General features: G+C 43.4%; 1 protein-coding gene across 27 annotated transcripts in view; it reads right to left on the bottom strand.

Annotated features, from left to right (window-relative positions):
- Positions 1-12,663, bottom strand: part of FMN1 (formin 1) — a 487,763-nt gene that overhangs the window by 68,916 nt on the left and 406,184 nt on the right. For 2 of the 27 annotated variants that reach the window (XR_014058703.1, XR_014058702.1), the window contains one exon: positions 9,365-9,434. The exons of the other annotated variants lie outside the window; for them this stretch is intronic. The gene's annotated coding sequence lies outside the window, so the exon portion shown is untranslated. The remainder of the gene's footprint in view (positions 1-9,364; positions 9,435-12,663) is intronic. 27 annotated transcript variants of the gene reach the window in all.

Raw genomic sequence — 12,663 nt, 5'->3', positions numbered from 1 at the left:
GGCTGTTGAGATGATAATGTGAATATTTTCAAAGCTAAGGGGAGGCCTTTTTGAGAGGATGACTCAATCAGTGTTTAAAACTGCTGATAATTCGAGGCTTAATGGTAAGTAAGTCATTTGCTAAAGATTCCGTTTGTCCATCTCTCAATTCTGTTTCAGTTACCTGAATATGGGATGCTTTCTGTGTGTGTGTGTGTGTGTGTGTGTGTGTGTGTGTGTAAAGCAGAAGGTAAAGCAATTTATTACATTTAGATTGGTCAATGGGAGAAAAGGCAAGGGACATATTGCTTTGCCTTGATTCTGTTTTCCTTCTAAAACATTACTTTGTCATTCCTCTAATGGCTGCTACCCCTTCAAGAACAATCCTACTCTATAATTCTTCTCTTAGGGGATAAGTAGAAAAGACATAGTGAGGAAAAGATAAGTTTGAGTCTTCAGGTAGTGTAACTGATGGTGAGGAAAAGACTTGGGTTACAGGAATGGCTTTTGAAACACTGGCTGTTTTGTAAGGGGTTCACCTGGAAATGTGGGACATATCCCATATTAATGATGCAGAAGACCCCCAGAAAGCCAAAACAGCCTTGAAAGCCAAGGGCAGAAGAAGTGAACCTTCTGATCCAGATCATCCAATATGCTCTGAAATTACCCTAGAGAAGAGATGATACCATAGTTCAGAGAATGGTTTGCTACCCACATCAATGATCTAAAGGTGTAATGGACTTTGCTGTATAACTATTCTTGAGTTAAAACGATTAATGAGTTTGAATCTTTCTCTAAAACCTGATGAATTATCTGACCATCTCCTTTCTGAAGGTCTCCAGATCTTCTTTATGGAAGTTAGTACAAAGCAGAATTTTCATACTTCTCTGTGTAATGTGATAAAGGAACTGTTTAAAAAAAGAGAAAACAAAAAACTTTCGGTGAATAATCTTAGACTTTAACCATATTAAAGGCCTAACTCAAGTTCATCCTCTGAAATCAGTAAGGAAAGAAATGTGGGCATCTTCATTTAATTAGATATGAATTTTCTTCCTCCATTCTCATTTTCTCAAGTTTCTTCATAAGCCCAGATCTTATACTAAGAAACAGATACTTCTCACGCTGTAGCAGTATTTTGAGAGTGAAAACCCTCTGTAATCTCCTCTCTGAACTTTCCCATGTTTTCCTGGCTCTTAGAACCTCCAGAGATTTATTCCCAACCCAGTTTTAGCTCTGTTAGTCGTGCCTGCTGCTGCTGCTGCTAAGTCGCTTCAGTCGTGTCCGACTCTGTGCCACCCCATAGACGGCAGCCGACCAGGCTCCGCCGTCCCTGGGATTCTCCAGGCAAGAACACTGGAGTGGGCCGCCATTTCCTTCTCCAGTGCATGAAAGGGAAAAGTGAAAGTGAAGTCGCTCAGTCATGTCCGACTCTTAGCGACCCCATGGACTGCAGCCTACCAGGCTCCTCTGTCCATGGGATTTTCCAGGCATGTGCCTAGACCCCAGCATACCTGTTTTGCCATCTCTGCTGAAAACCAAATTAAACCCTTAGATGGTCAACTCCTCTCCTTCAATTCCTTTTTTTTTTTTTTCCTACAGGAAAACTAGAAAAGTTATATTGACACCACATCAGCCATGATCTTGAGTCCCGCTCAGGAGCCTCTGACCCTTGACCAACACACTGATGAAGCTGCCTAACTCATCTGAATCATCTCCTCCCCCGACTTGGCTTTGGCTTCCACTGGGGTTTGGTAGTAGCAAACTGAGAAAGTGAGACCTTAATCATATACAGATATGTTTCTCATCCTATATCAATTCTGCTCCCTTACCTTTTTATTTCAGACTGCTTCAAAGAGAAAAGCTATACAAAACAAATCAACAAACACTGAAGCCAAAGGCTCAAATCAAGATTATTATTAGTTACCCCAAAGAAACCCAACTGCCACTACTTGGGCTCTACTTAGCTGGTTCCCCCTCTCTCCCAAATATGTCTGAAATTCACTTCCCTCGTGGCCCTCTCCCACTCCCATCATTGTTATTTTAACCCACCCCCCCTCTTTTTTTTTTCTTTAAAGAAAAGGCAGCAGCATAAGCAGATAAGGTAATCCAGGTAGCACCTCTCTCTAAAAAACACTCTTGCATCTTTCTATTGTATAGTCAAAGCTATGGTTTTTCCAGTAGTCATGCATGGATGTGAGAGCTGGACCATAAAGAAGGCTGAGTGCCAAAGAATTGATGGTGTTGGAGAAAACTCCTGAGGGTCCCTTGGTCAGCAAGGAGATCAAACCAGTCAATCCTAAAGGAAATCAACCCTGAATATTCACTGGAAGGACTGAGGCTGAAGCTGAAGCTCCAATACTTTGGCCACTTGATGCAAAGAGCTGACTCACTGGAAAAGACCCTGATGCTGGGAAAGAATGAAGGCAGGAGGAGAAGGGGATGACAGAGGATGAAATGGCCAGATGGCATCACCAACTCAACAGACATGAGTATGAGCAAGCTCTGGGAGATAGTGAAGGACAGGGAAGCCTGGCATGCTGCAGCCTATGGGGCTGCAGAGTCAGACACGACTTAGTGACTGAACAACAACTGATCCTGAAGAACCATTCAAAGGCAGAATGGTGGTCATCACTGATTACCTTGTTAATGTTAGGACAGGGGTCTCATAGTCATTGCATAGAGAAGTCTGAAGCTTTTACTCATTTAAACTGTTCAAAATGATAACACTGGTACCAAAAATACTCAGAAGTTTTGCTGTATACAAAGTTGCCATGCAGTTGGTACTGTGGCTTTTGGGCATCCTCATAGGAAAGGCATTACCTTAATTCAAGCCTGAGAATCTGAATTATGTAGGATTGGTTTGGAAGCAGAGTAGAATCAGGGAATCCATTCCCTTTTTTCCTAAAATCCATGGGTGCTGGGAAGCCCATGAAGAACTGGAGGAGAGGGCAAAACACACAGATGTCAACCAGCCTGACTGGGATGCATGTCAGGTCCTTACCACGTAATCACAGACACTCAAGCACAAGGGAAGCAAATCATTCAGGGAAAATGTAAGTTGACTGACTTTAAATAAAAGGCATCCCTTCTTTGGGTTTATTTTTTCTAAATCATGACTCTAAAACAGTAAACTTAGAATTATTTTTCTCTCCCAAACTGAAATATCACTTTACTTCCTGGCTCAGACCACCAACCAGGTTTCTGCCACCGGAAGTGGGGAAAGTACTAGAGATCCTGCGCGGAAGGCTGATTGAATGCCCTATTCTTCCAGTTTCCAAACCAGAGTCACTTGGAGACGCAGACACATTTTTGTTTGTGTGGCCTAAGTTGCAACCTCAAAAAACTTGGCAGTTTTCTCATCATGGGCTGTGATTTCCATGATGTGATGGTTTGCAAGGGTTTTGTTTTCAAATAGATGTTATGGGTAATTCCACAGGACTCCTATTTCAATCCCCCTGAGTTGATAACCTTTCCTTCTTAAGTGTGACCTTGGTGTTCAGATAACCTTGGGACACAGACAAGGAGGATTCCCAGTGGTAAAAGTCTGTCTGGTGTAAAGGGGGAAGGAATAAAGTGAAACTTGCAAAATGATGGAAAGAGAAAACAAAGCTTTTCACATGCTATTCTGTTCACTGTTTTTTGTTTTTTTTTTTGAGGAGTAATGTTCACATCTTCTCCCATTTCACTGGTTCTACTTATTGTAATTTATAGCAACAATAATTCATACTCTAACTTAGCTTTACTTCAGCAACTCTTTCTTCCTTACTTTTGGATTCAACATTACAAACGGCCAGATCACAAACTTTGGACTTAGTGAAAATAAAACTATATCTATTGTTTGGTAAAGAAGATGACACACCCATTGTTTGAGACACCTCTCTCCTGGTCTCTTTATTGTACACTTAATAAGAAAGTTTCAAGCTTTTAGCCACCTCAGAAATACTGATGGAGAACTGAATAGACAGTTCTTCAAAGAGGAAATGTAGATGGCCAACAGGCACCTGAGATGTTCAACATCACTAACCATCAGTTCAGTTCAGTTCAGTCGCTCAGTCGTATCTGACTCTTTGCGAACCCATGAACCGCAGCACACCAGGCCTCCCTGTCCGTCACCAACTCCCGGAGTTTACCCAAACTCATGTCCATCGAGTCGGTGATGCGATTCAGCCATCTCATCCTCTGTCGTCCCCTTCTCCTCCTGCCCCCAGTCCTTCCCAGCATCAGGGTCTTTTCCAATGAGTCAACTCTTCACATGAGGTGGCCAAAGGATTGGAGTTTCAGCTTCAACATCAGTCCTTCCAATAAACACCCAGGACTGATCTCTTTTAGGATGGACTGGTTGGATCTCCTTGCAGTCCAAGGGACTCTCAAGACTCTTCTCCAACACCACAGTTCAAAGGCATCAATTCTTCAGCGCTCAGCTTTCTTTACAGTCCAACTCTCACATCCATACATGACTACTGGAAAAACCATAGCCTTGACTAGACGGACCTTTGTTGGCAGAGTAATGTCTCTGCTTTTTAATATGTTGTCTAGGTTGGTCATAACTTTCCTTCCAAGGAGTAAGTGTCTTTTAATTTCATGGCTGCAATCACCATCAGAGAAATGCAAATCAAAACTACAATATCACCTCACACCTGTCAGAATGGCTGTCACCGAAACGAACACAAAAATAACAAATGCTGGGGAGGGTGTGAAGAAAAGGGAACCTTTGTACACTGTTGGAAGGAATGTAAATTTCCATGGTGCAGCCACTAGGGAAAACAGTACCGAGGTTCCTCAAAACACTGAATAGAGAACTACCATGTGTATGTGTGCGTGCTCAGTCACTTCAGTCGTGTCTGACTCTTTGCAATCCTACAGAATGTAACTCTCCAGGCTCCTCTGTCCATGGGATTCTCCAGGCAAGATAACTGGAGTAGGTTACCATGCCCTCCCCAAGGGGATCTTCCTGACCCAGGGATCGAACCCATGTCTCTTACTTTCCTGCATTGGCAGGTGGGTTCTTTACCACTAGTGCCATCTGGGAAGCCCCAGAACTATGGTCCAGCAATTCCACTCCTGGGTATATATCCAAAAAATCCCCAAAACGCTAATTCCAAAGGATGCATACACCCTAGTGTTCACAGTGGCATTATTTACAGCTGCTAAGATCTGGAAGTAACCCAAGTGTCCATCAACATATGAACGGGTAAAGAAGATGTGGGTTACACACATAATACACACACAGTGGAATATTATTCAGCCATAAAAGAACTAAAAGTTGCCATTTGAAGCAACATGGATGCACCTGGAGGGCATTATGCTAAGTAATGTAAATCAGACAGAGAAAGACAAACATCGCATATCACTTACATGTGGAATCTAAAAAATACAACAAACTAGTGAACAAAACAACAAAAAAAGAAACAGATGCAGATATAGAGAACAAACTAGTGGTTACCAGTGGGGAGAGGGAAGTGGAGAGGAGCATGATAGGGATATGGGATTTGGAGGTACAAATTATTAGGTATAAAATGAGCTACAAGCATATATTGTACAACACAGGGAATATAGCCAATTACTTTATAAAAACTATTTTGTTTGTTATTTTTGTTTTTAGTCACTAAGTCATGTCTGACTCTTTCCCAACCCCATGGATTGTAGCCTGCCAGGCCTGTCTGTCCATGGAATTCTCCAGGCAAGAATACTGGAGTGGGTTGCCATTTCCTACTTCAGGGGGATGATCTTCCCGACCCAGGAATCAAGCTCCTCTCTCCTGCACTGGCAGGCAGATTCTTGACAGCTGAGCTAGCAGAGAAACCCCATAATAACTATAAAGGGAGAATATCCTTTAAAAATTGTGAATCTCTGTATTGTACACTTATAACTTATATAATTCTACATCAACTATACATCAATTAAAAAGAAGAGAAATTCTGATGATAAAGCAACATGAGAAGCAGAAGAGCTGAGTAGGTCCTGCTGTGCTAGGGTACTGTGGGGACAGGATGAGCAATGACAGGGTGCAGCCAATGCCCAGGCTGCAGGGCGATGCTCCAGAACACTTCATGCCTTTCTAATCCCCTACTAAGCCCTCACAGAAGAGAGCACTCACAAAACTAAATCAAAATGGCAACTTGGTTTGCTCTCCCCACAACCCCCCTGGCCCGGGCTGGAAAATAACACAACAGTAGTAGACAAATGCTTTAACATTGTAAAAAGTAGGTGTTGAGATTTATTTCTCTCTCCAAGTGGAGAGACAGTCTTCTGGGCAAGCTTGGGTCTGACATAAACATGTGGTTGACCAGGATACACGAAAACGGCTATGGAAGTAGTAAGGAATGATGTGATTTAAACACAGAGGTCTGACTCCTCCTCAAGCTACCCTCAGTCCTGCAGTGGCAAATCTGTTGCCCCAGGGCCACTTCTGATCCCCCATCTCCATCCACTTTATGTGTAGATTAGCTTTGGTTGACATTCCATACTCATCCTCTTCAGCCTCTTTACAATAGTTCACGCTGCTTATACCAGCTCCTTGGACTTTTCTTCCCTTAGCTTTAGTGTCATATACTACTTTAGGTTGTATCATTCTTTTCCCCCCTATCTCTTATGGTGGGCTTCTCAGGTGGTGCAGAGGTAAAGAATCTGCCTGCCAATGCAGGAGATGCCAGAGACATGGGTTTGATTCCTGGGTTGGCAAAATCCCCTGGAATAGGAAATGGCAACCCGCTCCAGTATTCTTGCTTGGCAGATTTCATGGACAGAGGAGCCTGGTGGGCTACAGTCCATGGGGTTGCAGAGAGCTGGACACAACTTAGCACATCTCTTATAGTATGATGCCTGCCCTCCCACAGGCAACCTACTTCCACTGCTTTCTTTCTCTCCTTTCGTTCTCCATTTTCAACCTCATTACAACTTCACAACTCAGTATTTTGCTGTGACTTTTTTCCACTGACAAGTGCTAGACTCAAGTATCCATCACCTGCTAGACATATTATTCAGGTATATTCCCAATATGTCCCAGAGTGAAATCAAGATGTATGGGCCAAGTTCATCTTTCAGAGTTCACTTTTTCATTTTCATGATACTCTGTTCTTTCTGCAACTAAAGCTGAGTCTCACTGTCATCTGAACCTCCCACATTCAATGACTCACATTCATTCACTGACAAATATTTAGTGTCTATTTGTTACATGTCAAGTGTTGGGGATACAGTAGTGAATACAACTGAGGTGGTCTCTGCTCTGCCTTCATGGACTGTACACTGAATCAGTGCCTAAATCCTGGGGATCTGGCCTTTGTAATGTCCATATTCAACTTCTCATACCTTTCCTCATAAAATATATCCTAATCCAGACCCGCGTCACTTTTCTCTTAAACCACCACAGGGCTTCTTAAATCATTACTTCTAGTCACTGTCACTCCTGTCTCCAGGTCACTGTACATGTGGCCAGTATCATCTTTCTATTTCTAAGCTTTCAGCACATCACTTTCTTACTTAAATCTTCAATGGCCCCCTAGCACATAGAGGGTCAAATACAGACATTTTAGCCTAGCATTCTAGACTATTCATGATCTAGATACATTTTTCCATCTCCTCTACTACTTTTCAAAAATTCCCAACTTTGTTTCCTACTACTGGTAGATATATAGAATGGTGAAGCTAGATGGGACCTTTGGGATCCCAGTATCTTCATTTTATAAAGAAACAGATGCCATAGCTCAGTTGATAAAGAATCCACCTGCAATGCAGGAGACTTGGGTTCGATTCCTGAGTCTGGAAGATCCCCTGGAGAAGGAAACGGCAACCAGTCCAGTATTCTTGCCTGGAAACTCCCATGGACAGAGGAACCTGGCAGGCTACAGTCCACAGGGTCGCAAGAGTTGGACATGACTTAGCAATGAAACCACCATAAATGCCCAAAGAAGTCAAGTACTTAAGAGTTTCAATGGAAGGAAAGTTCAAAGTGGAATGGAGCTCAGAGGTGGTGTTGATGGTAGATGGAAGACTCCTGGTCCATCCAGCTGTAATGCATCATTTTTGAGTTTAGTTTTTAGACTATATGACTACAAACCATCTCTATCAGGGGATGCAATCTTTACTGCTTCTCTTCATCTACTTCCTTTGTATCTTCCTCACACTATCCCCAAAGTGATTCTGCAGGTGATTATATCAAGAATGTCTCCCAGTTCCACAAGCAGCCTCTTACTTTGTTACCTTCCTTTGGGTCTAGCACTGGCTCACCAGAAATCTGACCTCAACAAGACAAGCGTACCTTGGGCAGAGTGGTTAGGAGCATGGTTAGAACTGCCTTGCCTCTTGATTGCTCCTGGGCAACTGGGACACTGGGTATAGAATGTGCCAGCTACGATGAATCTATTTACTGCAATCTGTATATGCTGCTTGGAGTCAATCCAATCCCCCTGGAATATTCTTCAGGTTCTACACATCAATTCTTAGCTCATAATCCACCTTCTTTCCTGATTTCTCTCTCCTCTGAGTTACATGGCACCTTTTATGCACATTCTTGAAAGGACCTCTTCTCTTCATTAATTCAAAAATATCCATAGGGTGCTTACAGGCACTGTTAGTTATGAGCAGAACAATCTCTGACTTAAAGGAACATACATTTTATGGGACCAAACAGAAAACAATGAAACACATCATATTTTGAATGCAGATAAGTTCTAAGAAGCTATATAAAGCATAAAAATGAGAAGAGAGAACAGTAGGGTCGGAAGAGTTGTCATTTTGCCAGGATATTCTCTTTAAAATTTGTGCAAGGACCAGAATGAAGTGAGAGAGGCAAGCCATGTGAATATTTGAAGGAAGTGCATTCTGACCAGAGGAAGAGCCAGGATACTTCCTGCAGCCCAAGGAACTGGTCAGGCCAGGACTATGCTGGCCAGGGTCAAAGGTCAGCAGGAAAGCTAAGGGCATTAGAGCTAAAAAGAACAAGGCAAGGAATGATAAAAACTGAGGACAGTGAGGTGGCTGCAGTCAGATGACAAAGGGTTTAATAAGGGCTCTGAATTTCATGATGATTAAAATGGAAAGTCTCTGGAAGGTTTTGTTTTTTTTTCAATGAGTGATAATCTTACATTTAATTTTAAGTATTACAATAGTCCAGACAAGAAAGAATGATGGCTTGAACCAATGTGGTAGCAGGAGAAATAGAGAGCTGTCAGATTCTGGATATATTCTGAAGGAAGAGGTGACAGGGTTTGCTGATGGATTGGTTGTTGATTGAGAGATCAAAAAGGGTCTAAGTGTCCAAGATTTCTGGCTCCAACATCTTGAAGAATGACAGTTCTATTTATTAGAGGAAAGCAGATGTCTGAAGGCGATGGGGTGGAGTGGGAAATCAAAGTTTGGTTTTGGATACCAGCTATGAGACACTTACTTGGCGGTCAAGTGAAGACATCAACAAGCCATGAGACATGCAAATCTGGAGTCCAGAGGAGGGGTATAGCCTAGAGACATAAATTTGTGAGCCATCAGAATAAAGATAACAGCTATTTAAAGGCTTGATGCGATCACTTGGTACCAGTGAGCAGAGCTAGAGAGAGAAGACCTCCATGGACCAAGTCGTAAAGTCCTCTGAAGTTCAGAGATCAGGAAGATGACGAACCAGCATAGAAGACCCAGGAGCATTCGTGAATTATTAGGTTGGCCAAAAAGCCTGTTCAGATTTTTCAGTGACATCTTCCATAAAGAACTTTTTGGCCAACCCAATAGAAAGAGGACAAAAGAGAATGCTGCCTGTAAGCTAAAAAAAAAAAAAAAGAAGAAGGCATTTTCTAAACCGTGAGTTGCTCAGTTCTACCCAATGCTGTTGAAATGTCGAGTGAGATTTTGTGTTAAAGCTACAGGGCCCTTGAAGCTGAAATTCATACCTGATTCATCATTTTTTCTCAGGGCCTACCCACAGTAAGGCCTATAAATGCTCAACAACTGGAAAAGAATAGTTACGAGCAGTCACAGAGGACTTCCTTGCCCATGAGCAGATGTGCAGGACAAAATGGGGGCAAGATGGTCACTTTCACAGTCGTCACACTGAAAACGTCGCCCAGTGCCCTTGTTCCCTCTACACACCACAGCACGACCCGGAGACACCCCTAGTCTGAAGACTTCAAAGGTTTGAGGAGGTGGTAGTGGAGGGTTGGGAAAGGAATGAATGTAAGGCTGCAAGCAGTGAGAAAAAAAAAAGACCAGAATGTTTGGAATGATGCTGGGCCAAGATAGGGATTCCTGAATAAGAAAGAATCTGGAAAGCATGTTACCAGAAACCAAAAACATAAGAGGGGAGGGGGATGCAGAGAGAAAACAGAAAGCTATGAAAGAAGGCAGAGAAAACTGAGGTAAGAGGGAAAAGAAAATTAAAAGCAGAAGGAGAGAAAGAAAAAAAACCTGAGGAGGTGATGCCAATGTCTGGGGAAAGAACAAAGGAAATACAACGCCATCGGCTCATGCTGAGGATGGCCTGGGTACCGAGGGACCGGTGTCTGATTTCTGTGCACCTCAAGAAGAGACAAATGGTAAATTGTGGGGTGGGGGGGGGGTGGGGAGCCTCCACAAAGCCTCTGGGCATTTTGAATCCAAGAAGAAACACACTGGCCAAAGTGAAATTATCAAGTAAACATGAATGACAGCAGCCCTGGGGTTAAAAGTGACCTGACTGCATGTTTGACAAGGCCACGGGCAGCCAAGCAGCCCAGGAGGCCCTAGTCCCATCCTCCCTACACTCCCCCAACCTCTGGTCTGCGAGCATCACACATATAGCGGCTTCAAGGAGCAAGAAGTAAACTGTGCTCAACTGGGTGACCTCTCTGTCAGCGTTTGGCTAATTAAGGAACGATATTACCTACAGATCTCCATGTCTCTATTTCCTGCTCGTTAAAAAATGGCTTAATGAGAAAAAGAAAAATCAAGGCCACAGAATCTAAATTATTCTCCCCGACGCCCCCCCCCAAATTAGCTGAGTGGCAGTGGTTGCTGTTGCCAAAAATGCTTGAACAATAGGATTTTGACACGAAGACTGAAATCTAAACAGCATGAAGAAATCTCGAAAGCTGGGCAGTCCCCATTATCTCATGCCTGCTCGACTGTCGTCCAAGAGATGAGGGATGGTTCTCTATCGGTGCCAGCGGCGTGGCGGGCCAAAGCCTCACAGAGCCACTAATTGCCCATCTGCTTGTTTACACAGCCTAGAGATGGTGACTGGACAAACAGCTCATTTCCCTTGAAATGGGACCAAACGGGGGGGGGGGGGAGCCTGTCATATGTGACAGAGGAGGAGCGGGCAGAACTCTCATGGGAACACGACTCCAGATCAAAGCCAGGGACCAGCAAGCCCAGCTCAAGTAGCCGGCTTTCCCTGAATAGTGTCAGGACCGTCACTTTCTTTTTTTATTTTATTTTTTCAAATTGAAGATAGTCGATTTACAATATTGTGTTAGTTTCAGGTACACAGCAAAGTGATTCAGTTACACACACACACACACACACACACACACACACACGTGTGTGTTTTCTTTTTCAGATTCTTTTCCCTTATAGGCTATTACAAAGTATGGAGTATAGTTCCCTGTGCTATATCGTAGGTCCCTGTTGGTTATCTATTTCATATATAGTAGTGGATATATCTTAATCCCAAACACCTCTTTCTGCATCCTATTCCCCCAGGTCACCACTCCCTGGGGTTGGGAGATTTGGAGATATTCATATGCAAGAATCAACTGGAGAGACTCTCCTGTAAGCAAAGTTCCAAGGCTTCTGCAGCTAAGAAGAGTGTTTCAGTGAACTGGGCCCTCTCAGATTTCACTGGACACTTAGCATTGGCCACAATGGACAACTGCTCACTATTTCAGTGTCTTCCTTGTCTCCTAACCTAGACAGTGACCTACTTGAGATCAAGGACTGGAAGCCCCCTGGATTCCACAGCAGTACATGTCATATGTAAAGAGCTATTAACTGGGAAACGCCATGGAGGTGAAAGGTGATGAGCAATTTCTAGTGTGGTTTATATGTGTTTTTCTCTTTGCCTCCATCAGAAGGTCTCCATCAAGAGACCCAGACTTGGGCTGACTATGGAAATCAATAATGCCTGGTGCCTATCAGAGTCCCAGAAACAGAACTGAGAGGATTCTCTTGAGAACCTATTCTTCCTCAAAATGAGAACGAGCATAAAAAAAAATTCTCTCTAATGTGCAGCCCTAGATATTGTTTTAACATGCAGTGATATAGCCACAAAGCAGGCAGCAACAGTAAAAAATGTTGCCTCTAATTATTGGGAACTATCTATAGGTACACGGAGAACTGTACGTGTAATGTGGGGAAAAACTACATTGGTAAATCAACCAAGTTTCAGATTTTGCCCTCTGAACAATCAGGACAACACAACTTAGAAACCTGATAGACTCACGTTGAACAAGCGCCCAAGGGAGGAGAACCGCAGTCCTGTCATCCAAAAGAGACTGCGGGAGACGGGGAGGCTGGTGAAAAACAACCTGAGATTTGTGGGCAAAACTTAAGAGTCCCTGCTTAGCGCATTACTCACCTTCCATGTGTCACTGCTGTGTCCCAGCTCTGTGGCTCAGGGACTCCCTGTCCCTGGAGCAGCTGTGGCCGTGAAGGAGAGGGGCAGAAAAAAGCAAGAACAGCCGATACCTCTTTTCTGGAGAGGGTCGACAAGTAGGTCAC

The sequence above is a fragment of the Giraffa tippelskirchi genome, chromosome 7, assembly GCF_054371585.1.
Source record: "Giraffa tippelskirchi isolate mGirTip1 chromosome 7, T2T-mGirTip1v1.2.pri, whole genome shotgun sequence".
In the NCBI taxonomy this organism is placed as follows: domain Eukaryota; kingdom Metazoa; phylum Chordata; class Mammalia; order Artiodactyla; family Giraffidae; genus Giraffa; species Giraffa tippelskirchi.
Note: the sequence above shows the minus strand (reverse complement) of the source record. Positions and strands in the feature narration are given on the sequence as shown.